Below are 25,424 nucleotides of genomic sequence, written 5' to 3'. Positions count from 1 at the left end.
CTGCTCCACTAAATAAAGAGATAGTCTTCACTTTTCCAAAAGACCCTTACACTGCAAGCAATAATAACGACCAGCGTTATCTCACTTTTCTAACAAGCCCCGGGAAAACCTATTACTCCTCTAGGGATTAAACCTAGAGGTTTCACAAGAGGACTTTTTGGTATAAAAAGGTGTCCTGTTACTCCTCTCAGGGATACTGCCAGAGTTTCAAAAGTGGACCCTTTGCTATTTCAAACACTCCCTTCTCGTATGAAATTTTCCTAATTATAACACTGACAGCCGTACGTAGCTTTTCAGTTTTATTTCCAACAGACAAAGTACTATGGCAGTGTGATTTCTTTACCACACTGTTCTTCTGCCTACTTCAAGCTAATTCCTTCCCGGGATTTCCTCAGGCAACTCCGTACCTGAACTTCTAGACAACATAAAATGGGACACTGACGCTATGTTAAGACATATAATCAATATTCAATAACCATTACCAAATTAAGCAATAATTAAACCATCCTCTGCTGCCAAGAAACTGATCCAGCGCGAACCCATTAAATTGATCAGGGATAAATATTCAATAAATTACATACTTTGGCCCATATTCATTAACCTAAATCCCTGATGCACTGGGCTCAAGTTTGATAACTTGCCTCAAATTTTACTCTAGCTATTCAGGTTAGAACATTAAATGTACCGTATTTTTGCATCATCTAAATAATTATCGACTTTTCATCTACTTGGGCGATGGACCAATTAGTTGAAGGGTTGATGGCAATGTGAATTTCTTAGGAAACATCGATTCAATAAAATTGACTAAATAATCGCAGATTTTCGGTGAGATTTAATAGATTTTATCTAGTAAAAATAAAGGCTCATATCGCTCACTTCAAAATTTCAAATACTGGAAAACTCATGGGAGAGAATAACAATCTATTCATATCAATAATGACACGATCATTTCAATTATACGTTGCAAAGAGTGGACACATGAAGAGACATCAGAAGCGAGTCAAACATAACTGTCAATACGGAGGGATAGGTGAAGAGACAGATGGTACAGAGACAAGAAATATGATCAGATACAAACCCAAAGAATCTGTTAAGGCCAAAACTACCACCCAGGCCTAGGTAGTAGTGGGGACCCCTGGACCAAGGGTCAGGGATCAAAGACTCAGGAATCAGGACAGGACAGGAACAGCTAGGGCTCTCTGCAACCCGACGAACAGCGGCGCACCCCTCACTCGGACACCTTCAGCCTAAGCGACCAGGAGCAGCTACCACTAAACTACACCCCTAAAGCACCTAGTCTTATACCCTAAAATTACATGTCTTTCCCACAATAGTTGCTAAATTCACAATTTCTAGCTAAGGGATTGGTTGAGTTCTGGAGGTGGGATGTCACCCCACCATGAAATCATTTTTCTCTTGACTACCCCATTGTTCTAAACAAGTTTTACACAGTCATCTATACCTCTTCTCTTTCACAGGTACATATCTAACAAATTATTGCACATTTAATAAATTCAACAACTTTGGGTTCCGTTCTCATGATGACACTGGCGTTGGCCGCTTGTCAAATGTTCTGTCCTTCACCAGGTCACGCTTTTTCAGCCTTGTACAGTAGTTCAGTCATGTGGTCACGTGGTTCCCACGCGCAACCGACTTCAACCCCCCTTTATGAGGCCAAATTAACAAAATGGAGGATTCATCCATTACTGAAAGAACGGAAAACAAACATTTATTAATCATGTGATAATGCATTTTTACTGTTTACCCCCCCATCTTAACTCTATTTTATGTTAATGGTTAACCTAGCAATGCATTAGCGGGAATGCAGCATTATTTATTAGAATAAAGCAATACACGTCATGCTTTTTACTGCATGAAAACCCTCTTGATTCATGCTATACGCAAGATTATTACATTCCCGGTTATTTAGGCATTACATTTGATTAATTCATGCATTTTGCAATGCAAGCTTCCCACATGTAGTGTATTTGTGCACATTAGTCATTCTACCACTATTGACTGTTAGTACATGTTATAGGGGTGCTCAATTGAGCAGGTTTCTTTCGCAAAATCCTGCTCCATCACAGCTATCATTAACATTTTGGGTTGCTTTGAATTTTCCGTACCAAAACCCTGAAAAGTTTGATGCACTTTTGGATGCTGAGAATAACTGCAGGTGTGGATTAAGGTTTCAATATTTTAATGTTCATTTCTTACTAGATTGTCTATATTTCCATCAGACTCGTCTGATTTTAAGACCTCTTTTTATAAAATATAGTATAAAACATTGGAACGAAGCACTTGCACTTTGGGGAAATATGTAATTTTTAGATGTAGTATGTGCCTTAGCAAAATTGTTGAAAATAAGTCTGGGCTAACATTGCGATGATTCCAGTTCTAAGATATTTTAGGAGTTTCGATGTCACATCTTAGGGCAGAGTGCAAGAATGGATATATAGTGATACAAGTACACTTTAGACCAACCTTTTATTGTGGATCTTGTGGGGAACAACAATAGGGTGTGTAGAAATTGGATTGATTAGGAGGGGTAGGGGTTGGGGTCATTTTTAATTAATTATTTTAATGTGTATTATTGCATTATTGTTTTAAAGACAAGTGTCCAAACATTAATACATTTTGACTTGACTTTAGTGAATAAATATCCTACCTAACATTTTATGCTACATCCAGGCATTACCCATTTACATTCCTACTAAATATTTTAAGCATCTTGATTGTATGGTATCCAAATTTATCTGAAAAGGGAAGAAAGAGCAAAGGGCAATCAAGTTCCTCAAAATTTCCACATTTAGAGGGGGATGGGCACTTCCCAAATGGTGAGTGTATTATTGGGCAAGTATTTGTAATCATATCATGGTGCTATACAATCATAACTCAACTAATTGGCTACGCGCGATATCCATTAATAATATTCCAAGCAATATGGGGTACAAATTTAACCATGAGATATGTTTCAAGAAAGACAAATTGAAAACTACTTGATCTCTAGCAAAGACTTGGGCAGACACTTTTTTTTAAAACTGCAGAAATGCATGTACATATTTTATTATTGGGCAAATCCGATTACCTGAATGCTTCATATCCCCATACTTCGGCACCTTGCATCAGGCCGGGATTAGGTCTCTAGCAGATTTCTTTGACAACCAGGGACTAAAATCCTTTTTAGTTCAACGGATGAAATGTATGGAATTTTCACTTACAGGTAAGAACCTTTTTACTTAGAAGTATTGCTAGTGCAACAACACAAGCGAGTCAGTCTTTATTATACTCTAATGATTTTCAGCCCTCACCGATCTATCGGATAGATACTGCTGCTTAACACAACATCAAAAGGATGATTTAGGATTATGAGTAGACAAGTGGTCAATAATCTTAGATGAGATTGTTATGGAACAAGAGGTGGCTGATAGTCTTGTCCGCTTTTGCAAAATCATTAAACCCACTAGAATGCGGGGCCAAGTATATTGGACTTTATTCGATTTTTATATTACCTCTTCCAAACAGTGTAGATGGTATAAAATAACACACTGCTGCACACAATGTTTAACCTTGGCTGCTCATAATATTCACATGTTCAACCCTTCTTTCATGGAGCATATCAGATAACCCACCTTAGGGGTTTGACTAGCCTAGTGGTGCAACACGCCTACTTGCATAGCTAATTTTCCAACTGCCCTACTGCCAAATGTGTGAAGATCTTTCTCTGGAGTAGGCATTATTTCTGGTCTCAGAGAGCATTGGGTCTCGCCTGCAGGGGGTGGGTTAGAAACTTGTCTGTGTTGGCAGGCCGGATGATACCAGTCAGCCAGCACACTAGGCACTGGCAGGTATTTCAGGTGGCATCTCTAAAGTGCCCTCTGGGTTCATATCATAATACATCTAGTAGTGGCAACATTACAGATGTATTAAGACAAGGTGTTTGATACTAAACACCACAGGTTTCATTGAAGCCATTGTGTAGCTGGGGAACCCGTATTGACCAGTGCCCAGTACCCAGTATATATGTTTAAGATGGCTTCCCTGTTCACTTATACCATCTAGTAATTAAACCAGACAGACTAAGGGGCATATATGCTCATACAGATATGCCCTCACATGTAATATAATGCACCCTGCCTTAGGACTACAAGGCCTGCTGTGAGGATGACTTACATATATTACTTGCAGTTACTTTAATATGGCACACAGTGAGTGTGCCATGTCGTCTTTTCACTCATGGTTTGCACTATGACACGCAGTCTGCAATGGCTGGATGCATGCAATTTGTATGGGTGTCCTTTTGGGTGGCTTAATACATGCTGCAGCCCTTAGGGACCCTCTTTAGTACCCATGCCCTATGTACCAGGGGTGCCACTTAGTAGGGACTTACAGGGGTGCTAAAGTATGTGTCAATTGTGTTACAATTAGACCATTTACCTTGCTTTTAGGGAAAGAGCACTGGGGCCTGGTTAGTAGGGACCCAGTGCACAACAGTCAAAAACCATCCAAACCAGTGGCAAAAAATGGAAGTGACCAAGACAAAAAAGTTGCACTTTCCTACATATATTGTTTGTTCCTGTGAGCAGTTCACACCACACAACAGGTGAGCCATCCGCTCCCAGGTGACAGAAGGCACGGAAAGGGCTTGGAAGCTTTAAGCAGGAAAAAGGTAACTTTTCTAAAGTACCTTTTCTGTAATAGTTAGACAAAATTCAACTTTACCATTAAATTGTATTGTGTTCAACTATTAAAAAGAGTGTTTGAAAAATGTCTGCACCTGTTTCCTAGGTGGGACTACATTTATTAAACATAATATTGTATCCCAATGCTTTCTTATGAAACAATTAACCCTGCTACAGTGAAAATAGCCTTTTGGGCCTTTTCACAGCGAGGAGATGTTTCACATTAAACCTTTACATGCATTACTCTTAAATACCATGCACCAAAACTTAATGGGCAGTAAGGCATACTTAGAGTTGACTTATTAATAATGAAAAAAGGTTTATGCTTGTTGAAAGGGGTTATTTTAGCAGGTAGAATTTGCAGTTTAAACCTGCACAACCAGGCTACTGGTAGCATGTCTGCAGTCAGGTTTGCATTGTCATGCAGTGGATGGCACAATGAGTGCTGCAACCCACTGGTGACATTTAACTTACAGGCCATAGGTACCCTGTAGGTACAATATACTATAAACTTATAGGCAAGATAAATATGCCACTTAGGGGCATGCAAATTACATCATTTTGAAAGAAGGAGCACAAGCACTTAACCATTGGGCAGAAGGGGTAAAGTGAACAGAGGTTAAAGTTCCGGGTGACCTTGTAGAAAGGCCAAATTTCCAACACATTTGATTATCACATCATATGTGTTGTACCCAATAGACATGTTCAGACGTGCAAGGAGCTAACGCTTGTCCTACTGCTCAAACTGCTATTAATAATGATGTGTCCAAGGAAAACAGTGCAGATTTCACAAAGCTGTTGTCTGGGGCAGACATGTTGAAGCTCTAGCTGATAAGGGATATCAATCGAGAAATAGCCCTTTGTTATGCTATATGTGAGAGTATCTGTAGGAATTGGATTACTGTTTGAGGTTGGTGAAACCTTCCTCAAGCAGCACCCACAATTATTGTCAGGATAAAACACAGGTAAACCTGAAATTAACCTGGAGTTAATCCTCTGTTAGTTTGGTACAAAGCAAACAGGCTTAACTTAGAAGCAATGCGTAAAGTATTCATGCAGCAACTCAAACGTTAACCCCTTCAGTGCCACGCCCTTTCCCCCTCCTGTGCCGGGCGTTGCACTAGTGGGTGGGGTTCATGACGAGATAGTCTCGTCATGGGCACAGCACAACCGTGCTCCATGACGAGACTATCTCGTCATGGGCACTGAAGAGGTTAATAAAGTGAAAAGACAACACAAGAAAAATCCCACACCAATGTAGAAAAATAGAGTAAAATGTAATCAATAATTTGAGACCAAAACTACAAATACCCAATCAGTAGAACTGGAGATATACAATTTTAAAGATTTAAGTGAAAAACAGTGCTTAGAAGCACAAAGCACCAACCGCGTCAGACTGGTGCAAAGTCAGAAGTTCAAGCCGATAGCGATTGTGTGTGGGCCAGGTACAGGGACCATGTTAGATCAGCTGAACAAAGTACCTTAAATCCTAGTTGTGAAGCATTGCTAGGGCCCGCGTCGAGGATGTCTTGCTCAGCAGCGTTCCGATACTCTGCAGACAGCGATGCAGAGTCCTTCAGCGGAGATGTGTCATATGTTGACTGTTCTGATAAGGCTGTCGATGGGGTTCTGCGACCTCCTCGAACTGGAGATATGCAATTTCAAAGATTTAAGGAAAAATAGTGCATAAAAGCACAAAGCTAGAACTGTGGTTATCTGATTGTGCAGGACTGGGACAAAGTCACAAGTTCAGGTTGACCGCAATGGAGAGCAAGCCAGCTACAGGGCTCAAGTTAGGCCTAAAAGACAAAACCTTATGTCCTTTGTACACGGACTGCGCAGCGATGCTTAATGCGGCTACGAGTTGTCTGGCGTCTGTTCTGAGGGACTGAGAGCTGGACATGGCGAGGTCCTGCATAGGGTAGCATTGTGCTGCATTGGTTCAGATGAAGCTCTGCAGCGAGGCTCCACGTTGATTCAGTTCTGATGAAGATAGCAGCTGGACCCGAGGCATGGTGAGGTTTTGTGTAACTTGGCATTGATTCCTTTGAGGCTGGCAGCTATGCAGCAAGGTTCTGCGGGGCTCTACATTGCTTCCAATGAAGCTTGTAGCTTTGCAAAGAGGCTTTGTGGGGCTTCACACCGCATTGGATGAAGGTCACAACTGGGCTGGTTAGGCACCTCTACCCCCACTTCCAAGAGTCCGGGACTGGAGGGGCACCACGAGTGGTTACAACTCACAGCAGACAGAGCCCAAGTGCAGGGTTCAAGAACGTTGGAGCCTTTTCTGAGCCTGAGGCTTTGATCAGGAGACCAGCTAACTAGTCCTTGGAGTCACTCTGGTGGTCCTGGGTTCAAGGTGTAGTCCAGTCAATCTCACTCAGGCAGCAGGGGAGCAGAGTAGCAGAACAGCAGAGTTGCAGTCCTTGCAGCACAGCATAATGGCAATCATTCTGAGCCTTCAAGAGGCCCAGAGGTGTACAGAAGAGCTGGGTCTGAGGGTCCAATATTTATACTAGGTAACAGCCTTGAAGTAGGAGAAGGTTCAAGAGGGTTCTACCCCATAGGTGTTTGAAATTTCCTTACTCCATGCCCCGGCCCTAGCTTGTCTGGAGGCACAAAACACTAGTGCCAAACCCTTTTCCCACTTTGTCTCAGTCTTGCAGAAATACACAAAGACCAACTGGCAGCAACACCTAGTCATGTTAACCAGGATACAGGCCGCAGACACCAAATGGCTGGGATAAGAAAACAACAACTTTGTAAAAGTGGCCTTTTCAGAATTGAGACTTGGATACGGTCACATTGTAATGCTCTACCAGTGGTAGTTTGGTGTTACTTCCTATATAGTTTTTGCTGCAGGGACATATAACAAAATAGGTTACATATGTATTGCATATCATCCAGTGATGAATTCTGTAGCTATTTGAATTATGGACTTGAAATTCAGCTTTTTGTGTTCTCCTAATTTATAGATAGAGCATCACAAACATCTGAAAACGCCTTTGGGGTCAGTAAACTGTTTAGATGTGGTTCTTTGATCATTGAAGTCAGAATTAAATTCATATTAGTTCCCCTCCCGAAGAACATTTGTGGTTTTCTTGGTATTACATTGTACAATGTGGGATTACTTGCTGGTAGGTATTAATTCTTCTTGAGGCTCCTTCTTATTAGGTGATTGGCCCCATAAAAGACTGTGGTGAATTGGATTGGCTATTTTCCTTGTGCTTCCTTTCTTTGGTTGGTCCGAAGTAATCTCCCCCCTTTATTTACTTTTAAGATTGCTTTATACCTTGTTTATCATGATATCCTCTTCTCCATGAATCTCTGCTGTGTGCTTGTTTTAAAGATGTCTTGCTCACAACAGTTCCTTTTGATCTGTAGTAGGTCAGCATCTCAGATATTCCTGACCCACGTAGTATGGTATTTCCTGCTGTGCCTTTACTGTGTAATTTGGACTGTATGGTGTTATTACTGATATAAATCTAGATAGTCCACTTAAGTATTTTGCTGTAGGAGTGATATATTGATATATCCCCACACGTATTTGACATCAGATGTATATTCAGAAACGTGTTTATACCATAGCCAATTGTACTATCTGTCCTCTAAAGAGGCAGGCATAAGAAGGGGCATATTTGGCTCCCATTGCAAACATTGTTAAGAAGACTGATAGCCTGCATTTCCAAGATCAAGATTGTGCAATGTGCACTTCTAGAGGCTACGGTCTATCTAATTCCGGAGGTACCAGAGTTTTTATAGACGTATATAAGCCCGCAACATCTATTGATGGAAGGATGCAATCCGATTGCCAATTGATGTTTATGACTTTAGACAGTAGGTCTTATGAATCTCAATTAGGAAATGGTAGATCTTCCAATAATGGTTGGGATTGCTTGTTTAGAAGCTGGTAGATCTTTTATAAATGGTTGCAATTATTTGTTAAAGTATTCTCCTACCATCGAAAACTGAATCTATTCTAGAGATGACAGGGCTTGTGCTGGAAACCCCTTTTTGTGATTCTTTTGAAGTAGGTTAAATGTTGCTGTTGGAAATAATAATGACCCATGAAAAACAGACCTGTGACAAGCGGATATGTTTCGACTATGTCTAACACATTCTAGAAAATTATTAATAAAAAGAGAGCGATCCTCCAATCTGAGGGGGCTAGACTTTGCCAAGCCCATGCACTCAATTAAGAGAGCGACAAACATTAAAGATCTAGTTGTACCCACAAGGCCAAGAAAGCCAGAATCTCAGAGTAAGCATAATCTCATATCATCCACCTCTCTATCTTGTGATAATAGTACATAACACGATATAACATAACAAAACAATACTAAAACAGAGTACGAAACCCCCAAACTACACACTAGTAAAAAACAGTTCTAACCCCAAAAAAACACAAACACTATAGCAAACCTCTAAACGTCTCGCTTTATCCACCCTACCCTCAAAACCCATAACAAAAACCTTTAAATAGGACTTACCTGTTCCAATGAAATGCAGTACCATAGAATGACCGGAATCCCAGAAAACAGACTAAAAATGATGCAAATACACTACAAAATAGAATGTAGTGGTAAAAAATAAATGCCCGCTGAATTAAACTAAAAAAAGAATATCCCCCGTACAAATGAATGGGAAAAAATTTAAATATGCTGAACACGTATTCAAATTTGTTTCAAAATATTAAACATGTAAAAAATGTTGTAAAAAGTTTAGCAAAAAATGTAAAGCATATATTAAATAATAGTATTACATATATGCAATTAATATATACAAAAAACCTTTTTTGTTAAAATGATGTTGAAAATATGTATATGAGACATATTTAGAAAAAGTTTTAAAAAAATGTTGGGGGTGTGTGGCAAAGATGGGATGGCGGCGGAGTAAGACGCTGGTTTGGGTCTCTTCGGCACCGCCACAATAAAGCGTTGTTTTTGCACCCTTTCCCCCGGGCCCTAAGTCTGAACTGGGGGTCCCCTATGTGCCCAGGACCCCTGCTGCACCTAGTGATCCAGGGCCGGCGGTGTGCGGAGCTGGTGAGAGTCCGGGCCTCGCGGCTGCAGCAGTGAGCAGCTTCGGTCCGGGGCCACGGGCTGAGCGGGGCGGCCTTGTAGCAGCCTTCTGGAAGCTGCGGCGAGCCTACCTTGCGCAACTGAAGGGGTAGGCGCTTCACAGCGGGGACAGGGGCCCACGGCGCTGAAAGAAGTGGAGTGGTCCTGCGGCCTTCGCTGCCCCGGGCTGTAGTAGAGCGTGGACTGGGGCCCAGAGGACTTTGGGCGGCGCATGGAGACGGGGCCTGGTCGCGTGGGATCACACGCCATGCCCCCTGGCCCACCAACAGCACCTTCGTGGAGACGGGGTGATCTCTGAGCCGGCACGCCTGTGGCCGATGGTGGTGGAGCCGGCAGACAGCATTCACAGTGAGTGTCCCCGCCATTTTGCTGCTCGGCGCCTGGCCATTTCCCAGTGGGGGCTCATCATGCACCAGCGCCCGAGAACACGACAGCATAGCAGGAGAAGGGGTGCAGTACATCCCCGCCAGTATTGAGTGTACTTTCTGGTGTGGATTGCAGGAAATAGCGTGGTAGAGGCCCGGCTGGACAGTGGACTGTGACCCGAGGGTCCGCAACGAGAGGGGCTGTGCAGCAAAGTCCCTGGAAGTGCTGGCGTAGTTGAGACCCACGCTGGTGGCTGGAGGCAGTGCTGAGACGTCACGGGGGACACCCTGGATTGCACCTTAAATGCTGAGCAGCCCCGGAAGGGGACGAGCCACCGGGACGTCCACAAGAGCTAAGGAGGCCTGGGGCTGCGCCGGCGGTGGGCTGCCATCTTGAATACTGTTGTGGTTGAAGGTGTGCACACACTGGCCCTGAGAGACAGCGGTCAGTAGTGCAACGGGGGCCGGTGTGAGCCCCGCCGGACGGATGCGACATTCTGTGAGACCAGTGTTCCATCACCTAGCAAGGTGGCCAAATGGAAGGATTGCAGATGCTTGCCGGCAGCAGGGAACTCGGTTGATGATGGTGGCCGAGAGTGCCCCTGGGGACAGCAGTTGAAGTCCGCGCAGGCAATGAAGCTCGGTCAGTCCCCCAAGGACTTACGCCGAGAGCTCTTCCCAGATATACACCGCAGGATACAGGGCCGTTGGGCACAGAACCCATTCCACAACACAAAGAAGGAGAGGTGGGGGCCTGACCACATACAGCGTGCTCTGGTGGTAACAGTTCACAGGGGAGATCCCCCTCCGCAGACACTCCAGCGTTTGTTGCATGAGGCCGCAGCGCGACACTTGCGCTCAGTTGGCGAGGCCCGCCATGGCGAACTCCCGCTCCAGGAAAGAAAAGTCACTGAGAGACATGCTCACAAAGCAGCAGGGGTCCTCCTCGTCTTCAAGTGAGAAGACCCTGGGGCCAGAGGATGGAGACGACACCTCAGCCACCAAAGCCTTTATGCTGGAGTTGTTTGCAGCCATAAACGAGGACATTCAGGAGTTAAAGGGTCAGTTAGCTGCTGATCTGAGAGATGTGCGGAGAGATGTGGATGGCCTCGAGGAGCGGGTGGCCACGTTGGAGGAGCATGATCTCGGCCAGGGAGAGGAACTCCACCAATTACAACAAGAAATGTTGTGTCTTCAGGAACAGCACCTAGATCTGCAAGCGCTTGCCGAAGATTTAGAGAACAGATCCCGGCGCAACAATATGCGAATCAGAGGCGTGCCGTGGAAGGAAGAGGGAGACGACCTGAGAGCCTACGTGGACGCGCTTTTCCAGCAGGTATTAGCCGAGCCCCAACCAGGGGAAATTCAGATGGACAGAGTCCGTAAGGTGGGCCTCCCGTGGAATGCCGGCTCGCCGCCGCCGAACATCCTTGTGTGCGTGCATGATTTTCAACTAAAAGAACGCATTATCTGTAAAGCAAGAGAAACGCCGGAGCTTCTGTGGGTGCACACCAGCGTTATATCAAGACCTAGCTGCCTCCACGCTTAGCAAGCGACGGGACTTCAGAGCGGTTACCACACACCTGAGAGAGCAAGGTATCCCCTACTCGTGGGGACACCCCTTCAGAATCAATTGCTCGGCTTGACGCTGGCATGGCTACGGACTCCGCAGCCACTCAGCAGAAGTCTACTCCACGCCGCACAGCTGAGTCGCAGAAAGTGGGCAAGCGTGGCACGATCCAGAAGCCAGACTGGGAAGAGATGACCAAGGAGAGAGCAGCGGTGATTACATAACTTGCACAGGTCACTGAGCAGCGGGAGGTCTCATGAGGTAATCCACGAAGAGTGCAAGGGGGACCCATTTGGGGCAGACGGGAGCCCATGTGAGGCCCTTGAGATGGGCCCACGGACCGGGGTCCAGCAAGGTGTTAGAGAGGTGCTAGATAACACCAGTTTTGGTCCACGTTCGGACACCCCGCTGCCCGTGCCATGTCCCATTGGACCTTCTTCTTTAAGACAGACATTGGTCGTTACTGTTTTGGGGCATCTGTCCAGCTTTGTGGGGGATGTGTTGGGGAGGGGTTGGGTGGGTTTTCCTCTTCGGGCCCCCTTTTGACGGTCTTTGGTCATGTTTCACGTATGTTCTTAAGGGTATTGCTTTGTTTCTCGCTTGGGGGGGGGTTTGGGATCCGTTTTGGGGTAGGGTGGGTTGTCTCTTCAGTGAGTTCCTTTGTCAACTCCACACATGGTTTCCGTGCATGCTTGTCTATCCGTTTTGGGGTAGGGTGGGTCCTCCTCAGTGAGTTCCTTTGTCAGCTCCACACAAGAATCCCGTGCATGTTTGTCTATCTTCCTCTATCACAGCCTTGATGCCGTTTTTCCCCCGTGGGACGGGTGGTTCCTCCCTAGCGATTCTCTAACCTTCACTTCCCCACCTGGAGTTTAAAATCATCAGTCTCAACGCACAGGGTCTTAATAACCCTGTTAAATGTAGGGCGATATTATCCCTCTTAGAAAACTCTGGGGGTGATATCTGCCTCATCCAAGAAACCCACCTGCTCTCAGTGGTCACCCACCGTATGCGCCATGGCCTTTTCCCTCACCAGTGCTGGTCCTCGACCAATAGCAAGCGGGGTGGGGATGCCATACTTTTAGCTAAGCACTTTAAGGGCTCAGTTTTGAGGACCGTTGCAGAGATCCAAGGGCACCTCCTGGCTCTTCGGCTCCAAGTTGGTACCTCCACATGCACGATTGCATCCATCTACTCCCCCAACGACCGGCCGGAGAAGTTCTTGATAGATGCCTGCACTGAGGTTTTGCACTCTCCCGATGCTGCGGTGGTCATAGGCGGTGACCTCAACCTAGTGATGAATGGGGAAATTGATCGCTCTAGCTCTCGCTCAGGGGGCGTGGGCGCCCGCTCGGCGACAGGCCAGGGTTGGCTGCGCGATGCAGGGATTAGGGATTCCTGGCGATGTCTACACCCGGCTGAAAGGGACTTCTCTTACTATTCGGCCGCACACAAGACATGTGCCCGGTTGGATCATTTTCTAGCAACCCCAGCTGTCTGGCCTTTAGTCACGGGTTCCACTATCGAATCGAGGGCCCTATCTGATCACCCGCATTTTACCCTATCCCTACGCTTCCCTACTGCACACCTGGCTGCTGCACTGCGTTGGCGCCTGCGAGACTCACTTCTTCATTGCCCCGACGTAGTTTACCGCCATTAGGCGATGCATAGTGGACTATCTAGCGATCAATGACCGTGAAGATACGCCACTCTCTGCCTTGTGGGAGGCTCTTAAACTGGTGGCGAAGGGGGCCCTCATTGCGAAGGCAGCCTTTGAGAATAAATCTAGACAGGTGAAACGCGCTGACCTAGAGGCGTCCGTAAAGGAACTTGAGACCATACACAAGCCCACTGGTGCCCCCCGGGTATGGCGGCAGCTGGAGAGAGAATGACTCCAGCTCCGACGCCTTGACCTAGACCAAGCAGAGCACATGGTGGTCCGTCTAAAGTACAAATACTTTGTGGGTTCTAACAAAGGTGGCCACATGCTTGCGCAGTGTCTTCATAGCCAGCAGGAGGCCCACTCGGTTATGACACTTCGTGGCGATGACGGACGCTCCCTCTCGAATACCGCGGCTATAGTCTCACCTTTCCGCTCCTTTTATAGCTCCCTCTATGCAGCTGATTCTTCTCTACGCCCGATCCCTCTCTCTACCTCGGCGGTGCTGCGTTGACCCCTTTGACGGCTGGCGAGTCCGATGCCTTGGACTCGCCCATCCGCATAGAAGAAGTGATCTCTGCAATTGCGCGGCTGAAGCTGCAGAAGGCCCCAGGGCCTGATGGCTTTAGTGCCCTTTTTTACAAAACCTATTGCGTCGAACTCGCCCCCTTGCTCACTTGTCTGTTCAATTTGTTTTCAGACACCAGATCCCTCACCCCATCCATGCTACAAGCTTCTATCTCACTCATTCTCAAGCCGGGCAAGGACCCGGAACTTTGCAGTTCCTATCGGCCAATCTCCCTATTAAATATAGATGCCAAACTCTTCTCTAGCATTTTAGCACACAGACTTAACCCCCATATGCCGGGTCTTGTGGACCCGGATCAATCAGGTTTCATTGTGGGGCGGCACTGTGCGGACAATATTAAACGTATCTGCCACCTCATCGATAAGGTGTACCGGTCAAAAGAGGAAGCCCTTCTGCTAGCAATCGACGTGAGAAGGCTTTTGACCATGTACATTGGCTGTATCTCTTTGCTACACTCGAGCATTTTGGTCTGGGACAGCGGTTCCGGAAGTGGATAGTGAGTATCTACAGTGCGCCCCAAGCGGCGGTGCGGGTCAATGGCGTTCTTGATCACCACTTCCAAGTAGGGCGAGGTACTAGACAGGGGTGCCCCCTTTCTCCCCTACTTTTCGCCCATTATATGGAGCCACTGGCCCAGCGACTACGAGATAACCCCCTTGCCCGCAGCATTCCCTTTGGCCTGGACCAACACCTTATTAGCTTGTATGCTGATGACCTCATTTTCTCGGTGGCACACCCGTAGACCTCCCTACCGACGATTGTAGACGACCGTCAGAGGTTTAGTCAGTTTTCCGGCTTCAAAATTAACATTATGAAATCACAAACACTCAATCTCACGGTCACTCCACGGACAGAGGAAACACTCCGCAATAGCTTTCCCTTTGAGTGGGTGACAGAGGGTATTACATATCTGGGGCTGACCCTCCATACCAGCTTAGTGCAGACTGCTGAGCGAAACTACTCAACCCTCTTCAAACAGATCCACTCAGATATGAATCGTTGGCGTCGCCTTCCTCTGAGCTGGTTTGGGAGACTGTCTGCGGTCAAAATGAACATATTGCCGTGGGCTCTGTATGTATTCCAAACACTGCCATTGGAACCCCCACCGCACACTCTCCGGCAGATGCAATCGGCGATCGAGGGATTTGTTTGGGGCCCGACCGCACCGCGTCTCCCGAAAACTCAGCTTCAGCGGCCTTTGGTGGGCTTGCCTTCCCTAATCTTACTCAATATTACCACGCCTCGCAGTTACATTTCTTGGTAGAGTGGAACCGCCCCATGACGGAGAAGTATTGGGTCTTCATGGACCAGACGGTAGCGGGATGTTTGGATGCCGCGCGCAGATCGTGCCTGGGATCTCTACTCCTCTCCTGTTACGCGCCCCACCTTGTGATCCTGGGACAAAGTCTCACATAAGTCAAACTTGACTACATTTCCGGCTCCCATGACACCACTTTTCATGAACCCTGCCTTTCCACCAGGGTTGCATTACGGCGCTGCATCACGCTGAATTGAGGGGGGCTGTAAACGGTTGGGGCACCTTTTTGATATCGGAGGCCTTATTCCCTTTCTGGAACTCCAATCGGATTACAACTTGACCGTGTCCGATTTGTATCTGCACTCACAGTTGACTCACTGGATCTCTGGCACCGGGATGTGTTTAATCGCCGTCCGCCCGTTCTTGCCATTCGAGAAATGGCTCCTGTCTAAGAAAGACGATAAACACCTCATCTCTGAAATTTACTCCTTCCTCTCCCCTGCCCTCCCCCGCCATCGCACTGCGGGTCAGAAGCGATGGGAAGTAGAACTTGAATGCAAATTATCGTACAAAGAATGGGAGGATGTTTATTATCGTGCGCACCACACTGCGTTTTCCTCGAGCCACACTGAAACCGCCTTTAAGATCGCGACTTATTGGTATTATACCCCGACTAGACTCGCTAAATGGCAATCCCATTGCGATGGCCTCTGCTGGCGGGGATGCGGTAGCCCTGGGACACTGATTCACTTGCTTTGTCGCTGCCCCAAATCGACCCGCTACTGGGAGCAGATCCTGGATGATATTGATGCTGCCTTAAACACCTTCATTCCCTGCTTTCCAGCGTATATCCTCTTAGGCCTCCCAAATGCGCTCACCTTTCCTCTGCGTTCGCTTAGGGAGACACAAATGGCTCTTGCGTTGAACACTGCTTTAAGGGTAATACTGGCAAGGTGGAAATCGGATCGGGTCCCGGAACATGTACACTTGGTGCACCAACTTTAGAATCTTCTGGCTATGGAGAAGCTTTCTATGACTGCAGCGGGGAACAGTGCGGTATATGCCAAGACTTGGGCTCCCTTTCTATCTATTCTCACCATAGAATTCCGAGAATTGTCCTGCCCACAATACCTCCGTATACTCAAACAGATCCCTGAGGGCGTATCTGCCCTTCCCTGAGCACGCAAGTCACACGCCCCCTTGTTAGTTCCCGCGGTGATTGGCCCGGAACTACAATCAGGACCAAGCGCTGACATTTTCCTTTTCTTTATTAGTTAGCTCACTGAGCAGACGGGGTGGGGGAAACTGGTGGGCTTGAATGGGTTTTTTCTATAGTTTACCTGTGTTTTGGGTTTGATTATTGTTTACGCGCGGCCTACTCCACTGTGCCTACAGTCCATAAGTGATCAGCCCGTAGCTTCGGAATCGCCTTGTTTTACAACTATTTGGTCGATTCCCTTTAATACTGGTTTTCGCTTGATCCATTCCTTCTGACGCGGCCGGCCCGGTTGGGTTTTAGGCGGCTTGCTGTGTATAACTTCCTGAATTTCATGTTGGCGTCGTACCATGCCTTGCTTACACTGACTTTGCTTGGCCGGCCCACTGGGTTGTAGGCACCTTCACTTTGTATTCTGCATTCTGTGCCGTCAATAAAAACAATTTAATACTAAAAAAATGTTAAGCAACGGGAAAAGTGTAAAATTTGTAATATGCAACACAATTGATTTTCATGTTTTATGTAATAAAAAAATTTATTACAAGTGTTTTATTTATCCATATATAAATGCTTATTTTTTATTTGAAATCTAAGTTTAAAAATTTTAAAAATATAATTAAAATAAACTTTGAAAACAAATACATTTACAAAATTACATATTTCTTTATTATATAAAACGGTGCTAGTTATATTATGTATTACAAACAAACAATTTTCAAATTATTTTACTAAACACCAACAATACTAATTAAATAACACAAACTTTTTCTCCTACATACAAATACAATTAAAACAAAGGATTGCACAGTAAAAGTATAACATTAATCACTTTCCAACACAAATTATTTTTAACAAAGTGTTGGACACTAAAGGGGTGACACGCTATTCCCACTCCAATCCATAACCATAAAATTAAAAAATATAAAAATATATATATAACACTATTTTTAGATATATATCGAAAAAAGAAAAACAAAATACAATGATCATTTTCAACATAAAAAATGTAAAATATTTTAATCATAATAATTGAAAGAAATGAAATATGTACATAAACAAAATTATGGATTACATTTTTTGTTTTTATAATTTTACATTGACTGTTTTTAATTATTTAATTATTAACAATAAAATAGGTTTCTATTATTATAATAAATATATATTTTAATGAATTGAAATGTATATTTATAAAGCGATATTAGTGTAAAAAATTAAGTTATAGATTTTACATAATCAATTTGCATATTAGTAACATAATTAACATGAAATTTAATTTTAAATATCGCCTTTATAAAAATCTCCCCATCCTGGTACCCTAAAAACCCAACATTCTGCTGTTAAAAAATAGACATAAATCCATTATTTTTCTACATAAGTACAACTCAAAACATAAATTACAACAATTTCATTATCAATAAATTACCTCCATAAAATCACAAATTAAAAAACTTAATAAACACAGAACAAACCACATCACAATAAATTACATACAAAACAACACGACCAATATTACAGACAATATTTTTTAAATCAATATTTTTCAAAACATTATTAAAAACAACACTCAAAATTATATTTTTACCTCTGATATGCCTGTGGATGTTATTTCTGACATTCAGATATTCTTCACACAATATTTCTTTCCACAATATTTTTTCCACAATATTTTGGCCGGAGTACCAAGCTGGTGGATGAAAATACTTGTTTGCTAAAGGTTTCAACATATTTTGACACACTATCAGGGAGGAGTAGTTGGGAACATATTGGGGATTCTTTTGATTGTGGACGTTTGCACCACCAAACCTTTGGGGGAAGAGTTGTGCAATAAAAATGCAGGATCACCAGGGGCAGGGAAATGGCATTGTGAAATTTGGCAGCTGATTGGTGGACCAGAGCAAGGTTAGGCATCTGTTAGGGTCTCATTGTATGACAGAAGAGGCACAGAAGATGGTGGTCCGGCTGGAGACCTTCTGCCAATACATAAGTCTTTTCCTCCAAGGTGGAGAGCGGAGGTCAAGGACTTCAGCCACCCTATGCATTACCATGGTGTAGGAAGTAGACTCCTTTGTGGCAGGTACAGGGTGTGAGAGAAAGCCCGTTTCCGGGGACGTATTGAGACCACCTGAAACAGGCCTTCTCTCATCCCTCGAAAAATGGTATGAAGACTGGCCTCCTGCAAGTCATCATACAAATTACTAGTCTGATTGGCTGAATGAACTTATCCCCCGCCTTATAATTGTTGTTCAAATCCTTGCTGAAAAATGAATGTAGGGTGTGTTGTCCTCCCTGTGGAGGCAGCAGAGCAGGCGGAGCGAGTGGCATCTTAACTGTTGTCAGAAACTGTGCCATCACAGACGGACAGTACTATGGTAGCTCTTCATCTTGTATAGTGGGTTTGGTACCGGCACCAAAGTCTTAGGGACTTATCGACGAGGAAGGACTTTGAAAGAAATGCTATGCCCTAGTTTTGTATCAACTATGAGGAAGACAGAGGGGACATGGTTATCTGGGCCAATATGTGGTTTCTTTACATGTACTGACTGTAACATTTGTCAATATGGAAAGAACAAATTGAAAGACTCAGCTATAATACACAGCGGGTGTATACTATCAGGTATACTATCACCTGTAGAACAACATATGTGACGTATGTAATAGGCTGTAGCTGTGATATCATCTATGTAGGCAGTACTATTAGGCCCATAAAAACTAGAATCCAAGAGCATGTACGGGCCATTTATAATGGAGATATTAGATACCCCATGACGCTACATATGAATGAGCAACATGGGGGGGAAGCCCGAAATTTGGTTTCATGGTATTGATCATATCACGAAGAAACCTAGAGGGGGGGGGATAGAGATCTGGCCCTCAGACGAAATGAAGCTGGTTGGATTTGCAGATTACGTACCACAAGCAAGGGACATAATACTGATGACGAACTACACTATTTCCTTTGATAATTGGCTGCTATGGTCTGGCAAATTCAGTTGAAATCAGTTGTGGCCAATGTATGATTGCACACTAGCTGCGAATTAGTGCAAACATACTTAAGCTTAGATGGCCCAGAGTCGTTGTCTCCTACTTTGGATTTGATTGTATATTATTTTTGTTGTTCAATTAATTTGTAGTTGGGTCAAAGTAGTAGACTCGCAGTGATGGCTTGAGTGACAACTATGCTTAATGCTGTACTAAATTGGGGACTACTCATGTGTGTGATAACTATATGAGTATGCCACAAAATACAATGTGTGAACACTATAAAATTTGGGGGGTTGTTGTGAACTGTGATATGTCATTATTAAGAAGTACAATATTGTAATATCATAAAACATTATAATGTCACTATGGTTTTGGATAAGGAATGGCAGGGGTATAATGCATTGCAAACGATTGCTGTCTTGCCCCTTGATAATGTGTATATTAGGCCTTTATTTTGGGCACTGTATGTTGACCTCAACTTGATGTGTTTTCGCCCCTTGATGATGTGTATATTAGCAGGCCTTTATTTTGGGCACTGTATGTTGACCTCAACTTGATGTGTTCTGTAGATATGACAATATTTAAAAATGTATAAGAAAGGTCGTAATTTGGGTTGGGAAATACAATTCATCTAAATCTGGCAGAATTGAATTGTAGAATGTATTTATATCGGAAAGTATGTAAATAATCTGTACGAGTTAGCAGGGCCACATTACGTATATGTATGTCGGATACTAGCAGGAATTGAGGGTGGAGGCACCTTAAAACTATTTACCTTGTGCTCTACACAAGGGCAGGGCACTAGGATAAGTCTAGGAATGAGATCGATATACTATGCAGGGACACAAGTGAAGATAATGGCTACTAATGTTATGCATTGGAGCATTACCAATATAATATTCAATTATCCCGGAGATGTAAATTATAGTTGAAAAGAATGAGGAGTTTGTCAGGTAACATTATCAAAATATTTGATCACCCATGAGCTTAAAATGGCTATTAATGTTTTGCATGGGAGCATTACCAATATAATATTTAATTATCCCGGAGATGTAAATTATAGTTGAAAAGAATGAGGAGTTTGTCAGGTAACATTATCAAAATATTCAATTACCCATGAGTCTAAAAGAGCAGTTTACATGAGTGAATAGTCTTTTAATTTAGAGACTTTCCCTTAAAAAAATCCCAATGACGTGACGGGACGTTGTCGACGTCCTCGAGTGGATAAATGGAAAAAAGACGCTCACGCATTTGTGGTTCTGCATTCCGTCCATCAATTGTGTGTCTTTTGCTTTCTCGCCCTAAGTGCGCCGGGTATGCCCAGACGTGGGTCCCGGGCTCACTGTGCCACTGGATACAAGCTATTCTGGCTGAAGAGGGGTGAAACCCCGAAACCGGTCCTCGGATTCTTGTTTCCGGTCCAGGGAGGACCTGGCTTGGCAGTTCGGGCTGGACTGTTCCCATGAGGCACAGGGCCAAGACTGATTTGCATATGGCCAGGTCTGAACTGGGGTGGCATGGTGAGCAAAAGAATGATGGATTTAACCCAGCTCTCTTGACTGAGAGTGAATGTTTTGATTGGTTCTGCATTCCGTCGAGCAATTGTGTAGCTTTTGCTAATATATTATTTGGGGCCACAATTAGGTTTGCAACTAAGTACGGCGGTTTTAGAAATTGCGCAAGCATGTAATAATGTGAGGATCGTTTAGTTTCTTTATTTTTTAAGTATTGATGTTGTCTCAAAATATTTAGGGATATTTTGTGTATTTCGACAAAATGCAGTGAACTTTATACAAAGTATTATTCTATTACAGGCACAGTAGCCAATCAATAGGATAGAGTCGTAAGACCTAAGGGATAAGACAAGCCTTGGTTCTTTATAGGTAAGGCAGAAGTGCTTTGACCATTAACTTATAATTATGAACTGGTGCTGGAATCGTGATAGAAGTAATTTTATTACACTAGTAATAATGTTTCTTTGGCAGGCAGAACAGATGTGAATGACTCTTGGAGTTTCTTGTATACATGAGGAAGCGCCCGGAGAGTTCGAAATGTAATCATCTGGTAACAAGTGTTCGCCTATTAACAAACAATTGCCACTAGAAATATCGGTAGGTACATTGTATTCTTAATGAGAAATTTATGATAACATAGCAAGAATATAAGACTAAAATTAGTACTCATAATTGTTTGGGTGCCAATTCTCGATATTGTCCTAGACTCCGTGGGCTGTTATGAATATCTTAGTTGCCTCTACATTTTGCTATAAACTAAGGGATACACAGCCCAACAGCACTTCAAAGTCTTTGTAACGTTCATTCTCTGTAGTTCGTTGATGAAGTATCACTTTACTGCCTTCCTAACGAGTTGCACCCACGAACTACAGAGAATGAACGTTACAAAGATGATATTGTTACATGGTGGACGACGGAAACACCTTTCCTCGATAAAAGAATTTTACGAACTACATTTTTAAAGTAAATGGATCATCATCAGTTGGACTTTTTGTTTACCAATTTATATTGAATGTGACCACGGTCAAAATCATATGCAACGTAACCAGCGTTTAAAATGATACTAGCGGGCGGGCAGGGAATTCTGATGTTGAAATGTCTGCACCATGATGTGTTTAAAATGAACAAGAACGTTTGTAGATGACATGTGTTTAGGAATGGAAGGTTTACATCATAGCGTAAGCATAGGGACGGAGTGAGCTCGGAGAACAGACCTCCTTAATAGTGGTGACAAAACATAAAGGAGCAATGTGGAGTGAAGGAGTCTCACTGGGGACATTACAACATGAATTTGGTTAAGACCGTAGAAAGTCATTGCATACGGGTTGAAGCATGGGTGGCAAAACGGGTGATCAGCGGGGTTCACTTGATCATTTCGCAATGCACTTTGGGCTGTGTAGTTGGTAATACCGGAGAGAAAAGGAAATGAGTATGAAGGGGTGGGGTTGTGACACAGGTGTGTGAAATAGAAGGAGACAGCCGGGGACTCAGAACAGTTTAGAACAGGAGGAAACCAGTCACCACAAAGCTTGCTCAAGGTAAGGGTTGGTTTTAATAGATCTTGCCAATAGCGATATCGGGAATAACAACAATATTGTCAGATATACGAAACAAGCAGTGAGTGTACAAAGTGTTATAAAAAAACAAGAGAGGATTCAGGGGAACACAGAGCGGACTTTTCTTTTAACGGCAAATGCATTGAATTCAGTGGGCAAAACGTTAAGCGCGTGGTGAACCGAGGCATGTATTTTTTCACATTTTTTTCACGTTCTTTCCTGTTTTGTTTGTCATCATGAATATTGTAAGAGAAAGTCTAATAGAAGTGTTTTAAATTTGTAGATAACCCCTGACGAAGGGCCGCAAAAGGCCCGAAATGCATTGGGTGACTAAGATTATCTATGGAGGAATACTTATGCAACATTCCATGCTTTAAGATAAGGCCAGGAGGCATGTCTACAGCATTAAGGTTAATATTTAATCATAAGGGTCTACCATGTGACCGGATGAACCACGTTAAACCGATGAAAAGTTGTGTACAAAATTTGAATAAAACTTTCGACTAAGTGGATTGATTGTAGCATTCGTGATATGCATTAAACAATGCTGTGCGGCTGGATTGGGGCGGAATGACGCCGCATTTTCTTAAGTATATCTACATACGTGATTGGGCAGTTCACGATTCCAAGTTTGCACGCTTACAAATCAAAAGAATTAGGAACGACGAAACATGGACGAAACAAACAGGTGTGCACTCCATTACTTTTTTGTTGATGTAATATGGGTTTATACCATAATTTGTTCAGCTAAGGTGCACTATGTTACCTCATTTTCTTTTTATCTCTTTTCCATCATGCTGTTCCTTGGGATTAAGGGATAAGGTTTTTTGTCTCTAAATTGCAGCATATACCTCTGGGGCCGTCAATCATGTATAATATATTCTATGTGATTGAGGTTTTTGTAAAATTGGAACTTAATATGTAAATTGTAGGTTGGATTTAGTTTGACTTGCCTTTAATGCTTACATTGCAATCATCAAAATAATTTTACTATTAAAAAAACAATAATAAGGGTTAGTTGCCCAGGTGCTTGACTGTTCATATAAATTAGAAATGTCTAGAGTAAAATATGAGATTTGGAGCCATCTTAGATTATCTTCTGTCTTGTTGTATTGTGTTTTTATATCATTGTGTGTCAATTTGTTGTAACAATGTATTATACATGTATTTTTAAATGTCTTTTAGAGCCCTGACGAAGTTCTTTTTACAAGAACGAAACGCGTTGGCTGCCCGATGTTTTGTCAAAAATGAATGAAGAATAAAGAAAATCTGAATAATACAAACTATTGGATGGACACTTCTAAAATTACTGTTTTTTGTTGATTGTTTGAGGTGGTGCAACCCACAGTGGGTATAAACATATAAATGTTGTCTGCTAGGTACACCCAGCGCTAAGCCCACTGAACGCAAAGATTCTATAAGAGAAACACCTGCCAATTGCATGAGGCACCAGAACTGTACATGAGTCCTAGAGACCAAGCTTCCACTTGTCCAGAGCCAAGGAACAAGCTCGAAACATTGGGATCATAGACTCAATGTCCTCCGGAGGAGAAATGCCTTTGTAAGACCCAATTTAGGGTTTGCAGAGGCCACCGGGCTCCAAATGTATTGGTCGAGGTAGTTTACCACTGGTGCCCTGGGGTCCATCTTATAATGGCTCAGTAAATTTGGCCAAGTACATACATTTCATGTTTCACTTTCAGGGTAGGAAGGGAGGCAGTCAAAGTCTGAGGCAATAGACTTAGAACTGAACAATAAATCAAGAGACCCAATACATCACTTTCCAAATTAGTACTGGTCTAGTTAGAACAAAAAGAAAGTGCTTTTGATATCGCACAAGAAAGAAATACTAGAATTGAGATAGTCTTTAAATTTAAACAATCTCATCCCTGGCTTATTCTGAAATCCTGCACACTTCTTGGTGCCCTCCCCTCTTCAGTACAGTGTTTCCCCCCTTATCTAGGGTGGTCCCCACCTGTAAGTCAAATTCAGGCTAAATTAGGCACAGGTGTATGCATCACTAAGTTGCTCCCCCTCGGTAACTGGTGAATCCATTCACATCATTTTTAGCCAAAAGACTCTTATTGATAAGAATAAATCCTTTGCATTGTTTCGTTTTGCTCAAGTTTACAGCCTATGGTGGTAATGCCTTGCAGTTACCTGCCTGGAGAAGGGCGTGGCCTGGCAGTGGTTGCCTGACTTCTCTCTGCAGACCAGGCTTTGACATGGCAGGCAAGACCGGGGAGGGCTGGCCTTCAGGAGATCCAGCCTGTGGGCTGGCACAGACTTACTGCTTTGGGGGTGACTGGTCCCTTGTAGAAGCATTGCACATTCCCACAAGCAGCACCAGACATGCTGTTTGGCACAGCACTATGAGTTTTCACTTTTTTATGCACTTCACTCATTGTACCACTCTCAGGGAGACTGGACAACCTCGCACTGCACAGGCTTGGCAATGCATCTACTGGATAGTCAGATTCTTCTGGGTGTTCCACACACAGGGGCACAGCTGGGCTTCTCCTGCACTACCAGGCTCTCCGTTCCCTGTCTGAGCAGCCATCAGGAGTTGCTGGACACACTTAGAGCTTCTCCAGCAAGATGCAGACCAAGTGATGTTCCCTCACATCTCGGCAAGTGGCTGCCATGCAGATACCAGCCTGGTCTTACAACAGCTGTTTGAATACTCTGTGGAGCACTCCCTTGGTTAAGAGACATCTGGATCTGGAACAAAGTGTAGAGGGGTAGGAGGTCCCACTAATTATTCAGAATCAAGACAGAGGGTTTAAGTTCATTGTATACAGCCCTGGAACAGGTTTGAGGTGGTTCCCCAGCTTCACTGTATTTGGCCATGGAACACTGTTCCCGGGGGCAGGCCCTAGCCTCCCTACCCTGAAAGTGCTCCATCACTACATTTACCTTTACTTTAAAAAAAAACATACCTCCTTCAAATG

The 25,424-nt window shown here is 43.8% G+C and overlaps 1 long non-coding RNA gene across 1 annotated transcript; it reads left to right on the top strand.

The window, feature by feature from the left end:
- Positions 1-22,383: 22,383 nt before the first annotated feature.
- LOC146786018 (uncharacterized) lies at positions 22,384-24,963 on the top strand. Its single transcript, XR_014970538.1, has 3 exons — positions 22,384-22,455; positions 22,757-23,161; positions 23,659-24,963. It is a non-coding gene; the product is annotated as an uncharacterized LOC146786018 (long non-coding RNA).
- The last annotated feature ends 461 nt before the right edge of the window (positions 24,964-25,424 follow it).

The sequence above is a fragment of the Triturus cristatus genome, chromosome 11 (assembly GCF_964204655.1).
Source record: "Triturus cristatus chromosome 11, aTriCri1.1, whole genome shotgun sequence".
Classification (NCBI taxonomy): domain Eukaryota; kingdom Metazoa; phylum Chordata; class Amphibia; order Caudata; family Salamandridae; genus Triturus; species Triturus cristatus.
Note: the sequence above shows the minus strand (reverse complement) of the source record. Positions and strands in the feature narration are given on the sequence as shown.